This window comes from Hirundo rustica, chromosome 4 (genome assembly GCF_015227805.2).
Source record: "Hirundo rustica isolate bHirRus1 chromosome 4, bHirRus1.pri.v3, whole genome shotgun sequence".
NCBI classification, from domain to species: Eukaryota; Metazoa; Chordata; class Aves; order Passeriformes; family Hirundinidae; genus Hirundo; species Hirundo rustica.
The window spans coordinates 32,186,142-32,200,911 of NC_053453.1; the positions used below are offsets into that span (position 1 = coordinate 32,186,142).

General features: G+C 35.0%; 1 protein-coding gene across 5 annotated transcripts in view; it reads left to right on the forward strand.

Moving 5' to 3' along the window:
* The window catches only part of SLC16A7 (solute carrier family 16 member 7), an 80,465-nt gene that overhangs the window by 21,654 nt on the left and 44,041 nt on the right, over window positions 1-14,770 (forward strand). Inside the window, exon 1 of one of the 5 annotated variants that reach the window (XM_040063466.2) lies at window positions 973-1,202. The exons of 2 other annotated variants lie outside the window; for them this stretch is intronic. The gene's annotated coding sequence lies outside the window, so the exon portion shown is untranslated. Of the gene's footprint in view, window positions 1-972; window positions 1,203-4,352; window positions 4,471-14,770 lie in introns of those variants that run through there. 2 more of the 5 variants (XM_040063464.2, XM_058420112.1) reach the window with 2 other exon arrangements.

The following is a 14,770-nucleotide window of genomic DNA, read 5'->3' on the forward strand; positions in this document are numbered from 1 at the left end:
ATCTGTGAAGTGTGAGCTCAATGTGTCTTTTTAAACCCTGTGAAGTTGTATCACTCTTTGTATGCAGTGCCAGCTGATAATACAAAAAAAGCAAAATTTCTCAGCCAAATCCTATTTTGTAATCCCCTTTAACCTGCTTTTCCATTAATTTATATTAGTGTCTTGTAATTTAACCCCTGGTGTGAATCTATCACTACAAATGGATACTGTCTTTTATGGTATAGATAACATTATCCACAACAGAATCTATTTTTAGGAGGTGAGATGATAATTCTTTACATTGACACACAGTGACTAGTTGGTTCAGAGTGAGTTTGCATAGTAGAATGAGCTCCCTACAGTTGTTTTCAGACACCTTGATAATGAGAAGTGTCATGAATGTTTCATTTATTCCTTTCTTTCTACTCAGAAGGTCAGAATGAACTGGTATCTTATTTTCTGTTTCTCTAAGTTTTCAAATGAGTTTTACTATTTTGTTTTCAAGTAATATTTAATTTGAAAATTTCAAAAGAACAAAATTAAATTCTTGGTGTCTATACAAAGTTAAGAGAATGAATAAAAGATAAATCAATTGCATTGTAAATTGCAATAACAACAATCTAACTTTAATGCAGCTTAACTATTTTAAAAGTCAATTGGTGGTAAAAGCTAATGTTACCATAGAGCAGAATGAGCTAAAGCAATAATTCTTGTGGTGACTGCAACTGATAATCACTTTTTTACATCTCTCATGTTATTAGAAAATGAAATAATTTTCTTCTCTAAGGGCAAAAAATTTTAAGCTGTCAACAGTTATATCAAGTTCTGCTTATAAAACCTTTCAGCCTAAACAAACAAACATAAATAATTAAAAGAACTGACTAATTAATTCTTAACAAAAACAACAAATCTGACCTATAAATGACTGAACTGTTTAACGAGTTGATAGGCAATTTAAGAAGTTCTTTGAATTCTAGGACTTGACTGTGGCTTAAAGCCAGGCGTCCTTTGGAAGACCGGTGCTGCATTAGAATTAGAATTCCTTCTGGACAGCATGTGCTGCAACAGGAAGTCTACCAACGTGTGAGATGGAACAGCATATTCCCATCTGTTGCTGGCCAGCTGTCCTGTACATACCCCTCCTTTTCATGAGATCAGCCTGACAGCAGTAGTTATGCTCTTGAGCCATCACGCAGCTGAGCTGCAAACACGAATCACAAGGGGTAGGTGCACTTCACAGTCACTTTCCTGTCTAAAATTTGGTCCTTGGGTATGTTGGGCTTTCTAGCTTTGACCCAGAAAAAATATTTAGTGTGTATTTGTGTCACGGAATCATTGAGGAGTCTTTTCCTAGAGAGAAGAAAAAAGGCCTTGTTAGGACTTGGTAATGAGATTGTTTTTTCAGGTTTGTTATGGGGAGTATTATTGGAAGAAATCACAGTGCTTTCTTGGTAACCACTCATCTGCAATGCATGGTAATTAACCAACTGTTTTGCATTTCATCAAATATACCACTGACTTGTGTCAAGAGACATCACTGTCTCTAAGGACTTATTCCCGCATTTGCAAATAATAATTACTCTCCCTTTTTCAAAATGGTTAATTTTGCAATATAATCAGGAAATGCTCTGACAGTGACTGCAAAAGAGCAATTCACACTAACTTCTGAAATTTAGACCTGTGGGAGCAGGATAAAATACCAAGAAAACACCCCTTTAATATTTGTTTTGAGAGAAAGGGATGTTGACATGGCTGTTAGGATTATTTGAGGAGTTGGATTTCTAAGGAAAGGGTAGTGTTTTTTGTTTGGGTCCCCCTATCTCCCACATTCCCCCCCCTCTCCCCCGGCCCTGGTCTCCTCTCGCCCTTAGGATTTAGGCAAGGTTCAAAGTTTATTTAGGGAAGTATAAATGAAATACAATTCAATCTTCGTAGTTTTGCCTAAAAAATCCATCATTAAAGAATTTGCCTTATCATTTATTTGAGTAGCTCATCATCCTTGTCTTGTGAGAAATAGCACATAGTTGTCACTTATTATCCTTCTTTACATTGTGTTTTTACTATGTCACAGACATAGAGCAGCAAGAATATGTGGTTGATGTCATTACATCATCTTTAGATTGAGTGTGAATACCTTTTCATGTATTTCACTTTATTCTGGGTATCTACTGGTGGTGGCTGTATCAAGTGTTAATTCATTTTTCCATCCTCCCTCACTGCTGTCTGATTCATTAAAGCTGAAGCATTTCCCCCAGTTGACAGTAAGCACCAGCCAGGTATTTGTGAAAGAAGAGTATGATAGAAATGGATATTACAAAAACCCCGATACCCATTAGATAATACAGTGGGTTTGGATTGTGTGTTTGCTTTGCAGCCTGCACTTCCTTGGGAAGGCAGAGATGGAGACATGCTGGTGCAGCCTGGGTACCCAGGTTTGTGCTAGAAGGGAAGCCCCTGGCAGGCTGTGGACTGCAGCCAGCACTTCTAGACATTAGGAGGTAACTAATGTCTGTGCTGCTGGCTAGCTCTTGCCTGAAGGAATCTGAATTTGGGCACCAGAAAAAGAGAAACTTAATCTGAACTGAAAATGGCAGGTCCATGTAACTTCAGCCTGAGGTCATTGTAACTTCAGCTGAGCGCCTGATGGTGGTGTGCGACTCAAGCAGTATGTGCTGGGAAGGAGGTAGAAAAGCAAAACTGGGACAGCTGATCTGGGAGAGAAAGTCTTTTTGAGCCCTTTAGGATTGATTATTTTTCATAAAGGGAATGATGGCAGATGTGAAGTCAGGTGGAATCTGGAAACATTCAGTTGAAAGGCAAAAGAACTGAGGAGGTAACTGGTATGAATTATGTGATATATATCATGAAGAAGACACCATGAGAAGCAGCCAAAAATCCCTCCTAATGGTATTTTCCATTAGAAATGGGACTACAAGATAAAAAATTAGCTGTTTTGGGGCATGTTTAGCCAAATTCTATGCAGAAATCCTTAATCTGCAAGAGGGAAAGCTGTTACCCTTCTCCCTGTTACTAAAATCACTCATCTTAAGGCTAAAAATCAACTTGAAAAAAATTATTTTTTCAGGACAAAATTACACCTTGTGCAAATCAGAAGAATAAGCATAGGGTGAGGAAGAAGCAATTTTTCATTTCATGCACCTTCATGCCCACCAAAGAGACACTTTAAGATGCTGAGTAGAGAAATAAAGAAAAATGGAAAAGAGAGAAGAAATCCCACCTGATGGAATTGGGAATCTTTAAAGAGTATTTTAACCAAGCATGGTATTAAAGACACTTTAAAACACTAATAACAAGTAGACCATTGCTGTACTAAAATAGGGATATAGTAAAACAACCATTTTGGGCTGTCTGGGCTTTTGGGTGTCTACGTTAGTATGTTAAGTGGCTTGAATTTTCTTTCTTTCTTTCTTTCTTTCTTTCTTTCTTTCTTTCTTTCTTTCTTTCTTTCTTTTCTTTTCTTTTCTTTTCTTTTCTTTTCTTTTCTTTTCTTTTCTTTTCTTTCTTTTTCAGAGGGTAGGAATTGAATTTTAGTATTGCTGCAATACATAAAATTATTATTATTAATGTGTCAATAACTATTATTGATATACCCTCACTTTTAAATTGAGGTAAATTACTCATTTTAGAATAAGTGATTTTTGACATGTAAGTAAGAGAAGAGGTTGAACAGGGATATAATTCTGTAGACTAGAAATTTTTGCTTTAGCAGTGAATATTCTTCACATATTAATAGAAAATTAGTTTGTATCAACCAGTGTGAAACACACTATTGGAAAAAACATTAGATTTTTTTCTTTAGTATTTTATCTCTGACTTAGAAGGAAGATTTTCCATAATGTATGAAAATATTAAAGTTAATTACAGTCTATTAAAAAAAGTATTGTGAGATGCATTGCATCCTTCACATAAAACACATTGTTTTCTGTCCCGCAGTAAGTATTTCATTTGTTCAAAATGATCCCACGATATAAATTTTTGACTTGGCAAGAATGATATAGATCAACAGTATGTCCTAACATCTGGCCACATAGTGCAGCTGAATTAGTTGTGTGATAGCAGTAAGAGAAGAAAATGGCATGCAAAAATACATAATTTTAGGCTCAAGCACCTAGTATGGTTGTGTAATGCTGATTAAAGAGACTGACAAAGCAGAAACATTTTATATATGGGAAAATACCATTAGTTCCAAAATAAAAGTTACTGTAATTTGAGCAGTTGGTGCAAACTGCGGAAAATAGTGCTGCTAGACCTGTGTGCAATCAAATCATGCTGTAAGGCTCGTGATTTGGCAGGTATTGTAGGATTGAAATAGGAGATTTGAAGAGAAATTGCAGAAGCAAGTCCTTCACAAATAGAAGCGTTATGCATACCACAGTGAAACGGAACAATGACAGAAATGCAGCTTCATTGGTTGTTGCATCTATATCTGATGAGACACCAAATCACTTCTAAAACCTGAGGTAAGACTTGGTATGTATTCTTGGGGAACATTGAATTTCTAGCAGGTTGCTGAAGGACAATTTAGACTTAAGTTCACAGGAAGGTAGGTATGCATTAATTTCCTTATGTTACATGGGAAATGTAGTTTTTTAGCTGCATATAAAGTCTTATATATACTTCTTTCCCTGCTACCCATAATATTTAAGAAGTTGAAAATCTTTTTCCTTGTAACTGTTCTTGTCTCTGTATCCTTATGGCCACATTTAATGGGGCATCAGAAAAAAAAGCATTGCTGATAAATCTGAGGGTAATTTTAAACTAATGAGCTAGATCTTGGTTTATGAGATACCTCATTGTGGTATCTCAAAATGGCAGGCAAGACAGAGGTGTTCTTTCACACGAAGGCTTACTTCCACTATTTCCTCATTTATCATGAGGACGCTGTCTGAACTTGCTTTGAAAGAACTGCTTGTTTATTTTTTCATGGTGAGTACTATGATTTCTGAAGTATGTTTGACTCTATAATGAACTGGAAAGAGGATTTTTCTTAACTTGCAGCCTGATTTAGAAGTGGCTAGGTACTGGCATTTAGCCACTTGTTAATCTCTTTTTTTGTTGTACAGTATGAACTGTACAAACGTGATTCCGCCTGCTCAGAACTGAAAAGGCGTGACCAATACTACAAGTGCTAGATTTCTATAGACATTATTGATGGGAGGAGATGTCAGGAAAAAGTTTTGACAGCATTACAAGTTATAAATGTTATTTGCATTACATTAATATTGCCACAAATCTACCTGTTGTTACACATCAGCACATTTGCTCAGATTTTTTTTTGTACTTATTTTGATCTTTTTACCTCCTGTTCTTTATTGATTTATTTCTTGAATTCTCTTCTATCAGATTTCCAGATCTCTATACTAAAAATCAGAAATGCCTTACCTATTTAAACAGGTATTAGGATAAAATTAGTCATGGAAGTCTCTAAGGCATATATAACTTTTTCAGGTTTTGATCATCCTAAAATATTTTTGAATAGAGAACCAAGTTTTTTTTCTTTCCTGTGCCCTGTAAGTGAGGATGAAGTCCATTAAGGATAATGGACTGATGCTATAATGATATAGTAATCAAATGTCACTACATTTTTCAAGCCTCAAGCTTGCTTTCAAATTTATAATTTCAGCATTTAACATGATGATGTTTTATTGATAATAAAAATAATTTAATTGTAGAATTATTGTAATCTATAGAATAACAAGCAGTCATGAAGGTAATTGAAAGAATAGCAGTAGGCCCAGCTTCAGGGAAGCAATCATTTACTGTGACTTTGCTTTCAACTTTTGTCACGTGTGGTTTTCATGAGGTTTCTTTTATTACCCTGTGCAGTTGCCATAATAACAACATGTCTGTTGTTGGAAACCTCAGGCTGTATTTGTCACAGGCATACCATGCAAGTAGGAAAATTGTACTTAAGCCATGTTGTAGTACAGCATGCTGTGGTTCATTTGGGTTCAGTTGTCTGGATTCAGGCAGCTGAGGGTGGTTCAGCACATTTCCTGTTAGTACAAAATTTACCTCCGCATCATTTTTGATGGATTGTTAATTACTCTAGTCAGTAGCAGCAAACGCTTTTGTAGTTTAAGTCCTGCAACAAGTTTTGTAGGTTGTAGAGTTATTGCTGAGCTTACGTGGAACAGAACTAAAATGAGCCTGGTTTTGGTTTGCTTTTATACCTTTCAACAGAATTTTCAATGTCTCTCCCTGCTAATGTTTCATAAAATACTACACGCCATATGTGACATGCTTGAATTGGTTTTCATACATATAAACCAATGTGTTAGATAGTAAATACTCTGATCCTATTCTTCATTTGCATTGTCGAGATGACGTTTCATGTATATTATTAAAATGAAAATTTCAGTTTTGAAACTGGAAAGTGAAATGAACATCATTGCTACTTAACAATTTCTGATTTAAGAGATGATTTTGAAATACTTGGTCAGTGTCTTGCATACATGGAATTATGTTTCTATTGCCTTACATCCTAATTGCACCATCTTACTTTGCAGAATGTGTTTTCTACAGTTTCTGAAAATAAGTATTTTCCTTGGCATGACATGAGTTGAACACTCAGAAATTGAAATTCATGAAATAACTGGTCGATTTAAAAAATAATTTCTGAGTCCTCATTGAAAGCTAAACAGTGTAATATTTTTTTTCTAGAGAAGTTTCTTGCAATATTTTCATGCACATATGAGACAGACATGCACCAAATAAGAGAATGAATCTGGAGAATTAATTCAACAGGTTTTAAAATCATATTGATTTTTTATTTTTTGCCAATTTCAATCAATATTTTCTTTTCAACTACAATGCCATCAACATTAATGTTTCATATAACTTTTGTCTCAGACATGTTGGTGAAAAAAAAAAAAATCCAAAGCCCAAGTTTAATATAGATTTAATTGTTGGAAATGGCTGTTAAAAGAATCTGTGAAAAAAAATTTGCAAAATTTTGTTCTGGTAATAAAGACTGGTTGGTTTTCTACCCTCTTTGTCCCCCTCCCCTATGTGTAAGACTTCTGAAACTGAGGGAAGGAAAAAAGGTTTATGGTAGATATTTCTCTCCTCTGGCCCTAGCTACTAACTCCTTTTGATATTCCTCCGTAATTTAGTTCAGGATCTGATTGTTCAAGGTAAAAACTGACTTTGCTGCAGTGTTTTCTTCATAGTAGCTATCTGTGGCTGTGTTCATACTACTCTGTTGGCCAGCAGTGTTCTGGAGATGCTCAAGCATCTGTATTGCAGATAATAATGAATCTGGTAATTGTGAAGAGGGAACTGGGTATATGCAGGATTCCAGAAACAAACTAAAGAGTAAGAAAGCAGTTACAAAGCATAAAAATTTCTTAAATCTAGTGTTTAATCACACCATTTGATGAAGAAAGTATCAACTATAAAATATCCCTGAAATTCTGTATTGATAAATTCTTTCAAATAAGACCCAGCAGTTTTGCCCAGTTGGCTATATTGTTTCCTATATCTGTTGAATGATTTCACCGTTGAAAGCTTTCTGGCGTGGCATCCAGAAATGGCATGTTGTTCTGTGCTGGTCAGCTGAGGTGAGGATGGCTAATGGAAAAAGTACTTCAGGGTGTCAGCAAGCCACAAATAGTTTTCCAAAATACCTGTGACTGTGCCATAGCATACAAAAGGAAGATGCCTTTGATTTTGTGCAAAAGCACAGATTTATATCTGTCTTGACTAGAAAAGGACAGGAATAAACAGGCAACTGAACACGACAGAGCGATGGAAACCATTCTGAGAGGGGAGAGTTGAGTGATTCTTTTCTAAGTGCATAAGGTTATGCATGTTACTGAGCCTGCCCACATTTTCTTGCATAATCCTTTCCACCTCCTTGCATGACTTAACTCAGAATACAGTACAGGCAGGGTCAGTGAGGGTGAACCAAAAGCTCTGGTCATGAGACTAAAAGGTGACCTTGTTACGCTGTTTTGTCAAATCTCAGCTGAGGCCTCCTTGAGTTGAGAAATCCTTGAGTTGTGAGCACAAATACTAAAATATTGGCGAAATAGACTGTTTAAATAAGAACAATGTGTTAAAGAAGTCAAGCCTTCAAAAAATGTTGTGTATGCAATGCTAATCCCTCAGAATGCTTTCCTGTTTTGTTCATGGCAATTTTTTTTCTTTTTTATATGTAAATTCTATGTTGGTACTAAAATATACTATTCTGCTCTTCTTTCTCTGTGTGTGTCTTTTAAAGAAGCATGTGCTCATGCTGCAAAATGTAAACAGGCAATAGCTTGATTAGTGCTGAATCTGTGGACTTTGCACGTATAATTTCAGCTAAGTGACACGTAACTCCAAAGCTAACATTCATTTCAATTTTTCCAGTAAATCGGTACATTTCAGGGTGAATACTGGACTTTTTTTACAGAGTGCTTTTCTTTTTGCAATAAATTAAAATAGAAGATTCTTGCAACATTTTTATTCCAGATTTTCAAAATCAAGATATCGTATTTTTTCTAGTAGAACAACTTGAATATTGGATTTCCACTTGGCCCACTGAAGATGGAATCTGTTGTACTCAGGATAATCAAGAAAATATATTTCTTTGCCTAGGAAAAGTAATGTGGGATGAACTGGAGGGACTGTTGTTAGCATACAGTCAACAAATTAACACTGCTGCTAGGCTTTATTCGCTTGCAATTAAAAATGTGATTGGCATTGAAGTTGCTAAGTTTGTCATGAAGACAAAGGGGAACACTTTTTCAAAGACTGGAGTATTAGCTTCAATCAGTAATGGTTTCACATATCACTATAACTTCTCATCTGAAATGTTGGCTTCAATGATTTTTGTCTCTTTTTTAGCTAAAACCAGACTTGTTCACCCTGCAAAGTATATGCATCTATAAATCTTGAATGTGTGTACTAGACCAAATAAGAAGGTTGCATTAAAAAAAATAGGAGTTTTATGATTTTTGGGAGGTGGGAGAGGAAGAAGTTTGCATGTTTTTTGTAGATTTTATTTTATTTTCATTTCCATTTTATCTCATTTCATTTCGGAAGAGAGAGAAATTTCTGAAATAACCTTTTCCCCATTCAGGTAAGGATATTTGTATAAATAAAGCACTGATGATTTTCATTAATATGAGAAAATAAATACATTACAAAAAATGTGAAATTTGCGATTCCCCACTACCACTCTCATTTTGGAAAGTTTTATGCAGAACCTAATTTTTTTATGTAGTCCTTTGATTGTTCAAGAGAAACTTCATGGTCTTACAGGATTCTGAACACATAGATTCCCCTACCTAACTGCAGATAGCCTGTCTGTTGTTTTTTAATCATTGACACCACTCTGGGGGCAGTGCCACAGTGATAAATGTTTTAAAAATGCAGATAGGTTAAGTAAGTTGTGACAGTGATCTGTGCAAAAGGCAGCTTCAAAGGGCAAAAATTAATTCCATGTTAGAGACCTTTCACTGAGTAGAATACATGGGCTCCCACTGAAAACTGAATGAGGAAAGAGGAAGCTGATAGACAATGTATTCTACAACAGCTCCCCCTCATCACTGAATTCTCATAATGGCCTGAACAAAGATAACACCACCAATCATGTATCTGGGGAGAGAGAGGGAGAGAGAGAGGCACTTAAACATTGAGATTTTTGATAGGTGGAGAAAATGGTCTTGTTATTTGCATTGGACCAGATCTCATCATCCTTTAATTCACTACAGTAAAGTTTGATACAGAAAGGAGTATAAGTTTCATATGTAAGCTTGGTATATGGTAATAAAAATAAGCCTATATATAAACTCTAGTAAGCAGAATCTCAAAGAACTGCTGTGTGATAGTGAGGTCCCTTAAAGTTCTTTTCCTAGTTGACTCACAGGGCTAAACTTCTGCTTCTAGCATGATCAGAAGTGTCCCAGCTTTTATTTTGCTGGATGTCTTGCTCCCATTGGGTATATCAAGTAAACAACATGAGGTAATTTTTTAGGCCTGGACTGTTTTACATTTTAGAGATTACCTGTTAAATAGCATGCCACACTGTTGGTTTTGTTAAGTGACATGGGTAGTTCCTTTTTTAGGCACTTGGACGATAATTAGGAAATTTCTTAAACATTAAGTTTGCTTTCTATGCAAAAATATTCTAGCCAACATCTTTTCCCTTTCAGAAGATAATTTTAATTCTGAGACTGTTCAGGAGGACATTGTCAGTTATCTTGATAAAATTCTTCTATTTTGAAGAAAATGATCTCATGTTCCTTGGCTGCTAAAAATGCAAGTACTAACAAAATGTACTCTGAGCAGGAGAAACTGCCACTTTGGAGGTGGCTATGTAGACTTTAGGTTTTCCTGAAGTGACTGTCTTTCCTCTACAGGCGTTAGACAACTGTAATTGACAACCAGCTTGCAAAGGTCTTGAGGCATAAGATTTTGTTTGAAGTACAAATGGATATATGCGTATTTTTAAGCTCTTAGTGGAATTGAGAGATGCAAGTCTTGCCTAAAAATACAAGAAAAGTTTGATGCAGAATGAGAGAATGGGTCCAGGTCACGAGAAACCTAAGTCATTGCCTTGACTGGAAGATTGTGCTTATGTGTCAGGCATATAATTAAAAGTTTTCAGGTGTATACTTAACATTATTGGTACACTCACAAGTACAGATAATCAAATATTCATCATTAAGATAAAAGAATAAATACAGTGGAATCTATGAAAAAGCTAGAATTTTCAAAAAATGAGGAATTAAATGTGTCAATAAACTTGATAAAAACCAATCAACTCATACTGAAGTGGAATTGTGTTACAAACAGAAAGAGCTGATGTACACTTTCAAAGACCTAGTACATCTCTCTGCTCCATGTTTCATGTGCTGGGTACATTAGCCTATTTATAAAATAAACATTGTAATTCAGAAGGGCTGAATATTTTTTGCTTTCAGCTACTCAGCATTGATATCCAGATAAAATAAAAATCTACGACCAATTATTGTATTTAAATTTATCTGTATGTACATTCTTGTATGAAGTGTAATATCCTGGAATGGAGATAATAATTCTATTTCAAATAATGCTTTGTTAATAAAATGTATATTTCTTTGTCATTGATAGGGATAAAGACTCCATCTTGAATTGTTAGGGAGCCATTTTATGCCCGTCCCATGATGCAAATATGCCCTAGAGCCATCTTTGTTGTGCTTAAATAAGCACTTTATTTCAAGTGCTTTATTGGCAATTACCAATGATTTTGTAGTTAGTTGGCAGCACATGGCAGGGTAATAGTACATTATTTCACTTTAGAGCAGGTGTGTAGGATATATTAAAGTAAAAAAACCATCACTTTGCTCTGTTAACAGACAAAAAATATTTATTGGAGTAAGGTGTAGCTGTGCATAGGTCATCATAAAGACTTGTTCACATGTTGGGTATGTGTACTATGTAATGGTAATTTTTTTTTTTTTTTAATGTGGTTATGAGGGACGCCTGAGTACAACCTTTTTCTTTAGCTTATGTCAACATCATTACTATGGCTAAGTAATTTTCACGATTTGGAGTGATTTTTGATTCTATATAGTCATTATTGACAAAGGATATTGTTCTGTTTTGCTGTCTTAGGTTTTTAGAGAAAGATACTGTTTGTAAAGATTTTCTTTCAAACTGTGTTAACTTGCAAATATGTCACTATTATAATCACCAAAAAACAAGTTCCACAGTTTCTACATTAACATATGTTCCAATGAACTTAGGAGGCATTCCTCATGCAGAAGCCAAAATACAGTGAATTTCAGTGAATTATATAAAAGTGTTGAAGAGGGTAAACATGGGTGACTCAAGACACAGATAATGGACAGACTAACCTTTCCCAACACTTACTTAGGAGCAACCAATAGCAATGAAAAATGAAGATAGATGTGGTATATTCTTCCAGAAGATTTATTTTTCTTTGATATTTTAGGAAATCAGGATAAACCAGAGCATTTATAAAAGAAAAATTTATTTTAGTTGATTCTGCCACTGGTCTGAAATACATCTGCTAAGCATTTAGTAACGAGTAATCACTCAGTCTTAACCTTAGATGTACTGAAGTACTGCTTTCACTTTACATGTAATTTTTGTCCTTCATGCCTCAAAGGAGGTGCTTTGTTTTATGTATTTTTTCCTGGATCACAGAAGGCATGCAACTTTATATGACATGGTTTTGTATTTATGTTTTCTTACAGTGCTTCTGGTCACAGTTTTGGTCAAGTATTCTTATTAAGAACTATATTGTAGCTCTGTGTTTGTCTTTTCTAATAGTACAAATTCAGTATAACAGAACAAATATTTTAAGTTCAGAGTTTCAATCCGTTAATTTTATATCTAAGAATTCAATTATTAGAGTACCTGTTCTGTTTCAAAAAGGTTTTATCTTTGTTTTTGTGGGACAGCCTTCCAGATCAGAATTAATTGTCAAATCCAAACGAAGTTCAAGGGAGTTTGTTGGGTTTTTTTTAAACTTCAGTGAGCGCTCATGCTTTATTTTGCAGGAGGTAGATGCATAAACATCCGCTTGTTAGAAACCACCACCTACCTGCACGTTCAAATGTGGGGTGTGAAAAGGATCAAAAATACTTCAAAGTTTGCCATCATTCAAAATCAGATTTTTGCATTACATGTTTTATTGTACTGATGTGTAAGGTATGGAATCCCCACTCTCTCTTTTCTAGAAATATGACTGAAGAAGTCTGTATTAGAAAAGATTTTCTTCCCTTACATTCTGAATTTGTACATCATCTCTGCATTTCTATTTTTTTCCCTTTTAACGGTTGTAAAAAAATCTATGAACTGGCATATGAAAAAAATTGTCTTATTTAGGGATGGTGATAGAAAAAGGTTTCATATGATTTTCTTTTGATTGGTGGAAATTAAGCAGTTCTTTTTGTTAATTTACTATTTAAAATATTCTCGGTTGTCATGGGTAGTAATAATAGCTATTTTGTTATGTATATGAAGTAGAAATGAATTCAGGACTACAGCTATGCAGCAGGTTTGGGTCTGATGTAGAACAGATAGAAGCTAGAGCCAATTGAAAGATTCACCCAGAGCCAGATGACGTTTCATGCACTCCCACCTCAAAATCCGGTTTTGTTTTGCAGAGGAGTTACAGGTTTTAAAGATGAAAGCAACACTCTTTTCTTCATCTTTTTGCTCTCTGATACTTGTTCTGGAAATCTGAGCAAGTACATTCTGTTGCTGTCCATTTTAACTTCCTAAAAATTCAAGATTTATCAGTGCTGCATCTTTTAACAGTCAGCTGTATTATGCGGGGGCCAATCACACTTTTTCCTACAAAGGCCAAATCAAAAACTCTGTGCATTGAAATTTCATTTCATAGATACTATCATCTACATACTTTGAACCATTTCCTGAGATGCACAGGCACAGGCCCCCAGCTTAAACATGTTTTCCCATCATATGCTTCTTTTTCATGTAAAGGGTGCAATAAAAGCATGTGGTGTTTTACAGACATAGATTTTGAATCAGTAAGTTATATTAGGGAAAAAGGAAAGAAGCAACCCATGCTTTTTCTCTACCTAAAAGCCATACAGATTTATTTGGAGCTCATTAGGGCAGAGTTCATTTTACCCAATGCTTCTTTTTTCATATAAACATTTTGTTGACTGGTGAATCTCACAATGCTTAACTTCAAGGGAAGAAAGGAAAACAACAAACCCAAATTACATGTTTAGTATTCAATTGCAAAATATCATGAAAATGCTTGGATTGAATAGAAAATAGATTTTATGCTTGAATCGGATTACAGCAAGAACAACTTGCCTTCAGGAACACCTCACATTGTATGCAGTAATATTTTGAGTTGTAAGAGAAATATTGAAAAGTGTGTTTGGAGAAGAATCTGCAAAGAAACAAAATTGTAATCTGCAGCTATTGACTGAGAAAGGATCTAGCTAAATAAAACTTGAATGGAGTTCAAATCCATTTACTTCCCTTTGAAGTCGGTTGGGCTGTATGTGAAAGTTTATGAATAGGAAGTGTATGCTTAGTCTATGCATACCTATGCATAGGTAGATAATAGTTTAAGACTTAAGTGATAATAAGTAAAAAAGGTGTCTTTAAGGGCCTTAGAAGAATGCGCAAACTCCAGAGTTGTTTTGTACACAAAGAAGAATATTACTGTCTTGAAGACTGCAAGTGGTCTTCAGGGGACTATAATGCTCAGGCTCTGAATCCCAGCATTGTATTGCTTTTCAAGGAAAAACCTTGAGATTTACACAGCTCCACTACCACTCCTTTGTCTTGTTATCAAGACAAAATTAATAGATGTGTGGAGTGTGCTGTACATGGTTTTTACGTGTTACAGACAATTTTGCATGTAGAAAGTTTGTCTAAACTTATATGAGTACATGGGCCTTCAGCAGAACTCGTGAACAACCAAATGTGTTATATATATATATATATATATGCTTTTTACAACTTAGTGTTTTGCCTCTGAACTGATTAAACTTCTGTCCTGAAAGGGACAACAGATTCATTTTTTAGACTGATGTGCTCATTGCCCTACACTGGATGTGGTTTACTCTGGATTTATTAAGCTTCCTGGTAAAAATGTCTTAACTAGTCCCTTCTGTGAATATTTTTTCTCGTGCCCTTTTGCTAATTGCAAGGATACAAATGCCACAGGGAACTTTATATTTCTTGTCTCATTTGCTATATATTTTTGTAAACTCTACTAGTGTTTCTATGTAGCTATTATAGTCTAATTTTGAGGATCTGAGTTCTGTTGTTCTAGATTCTCAAT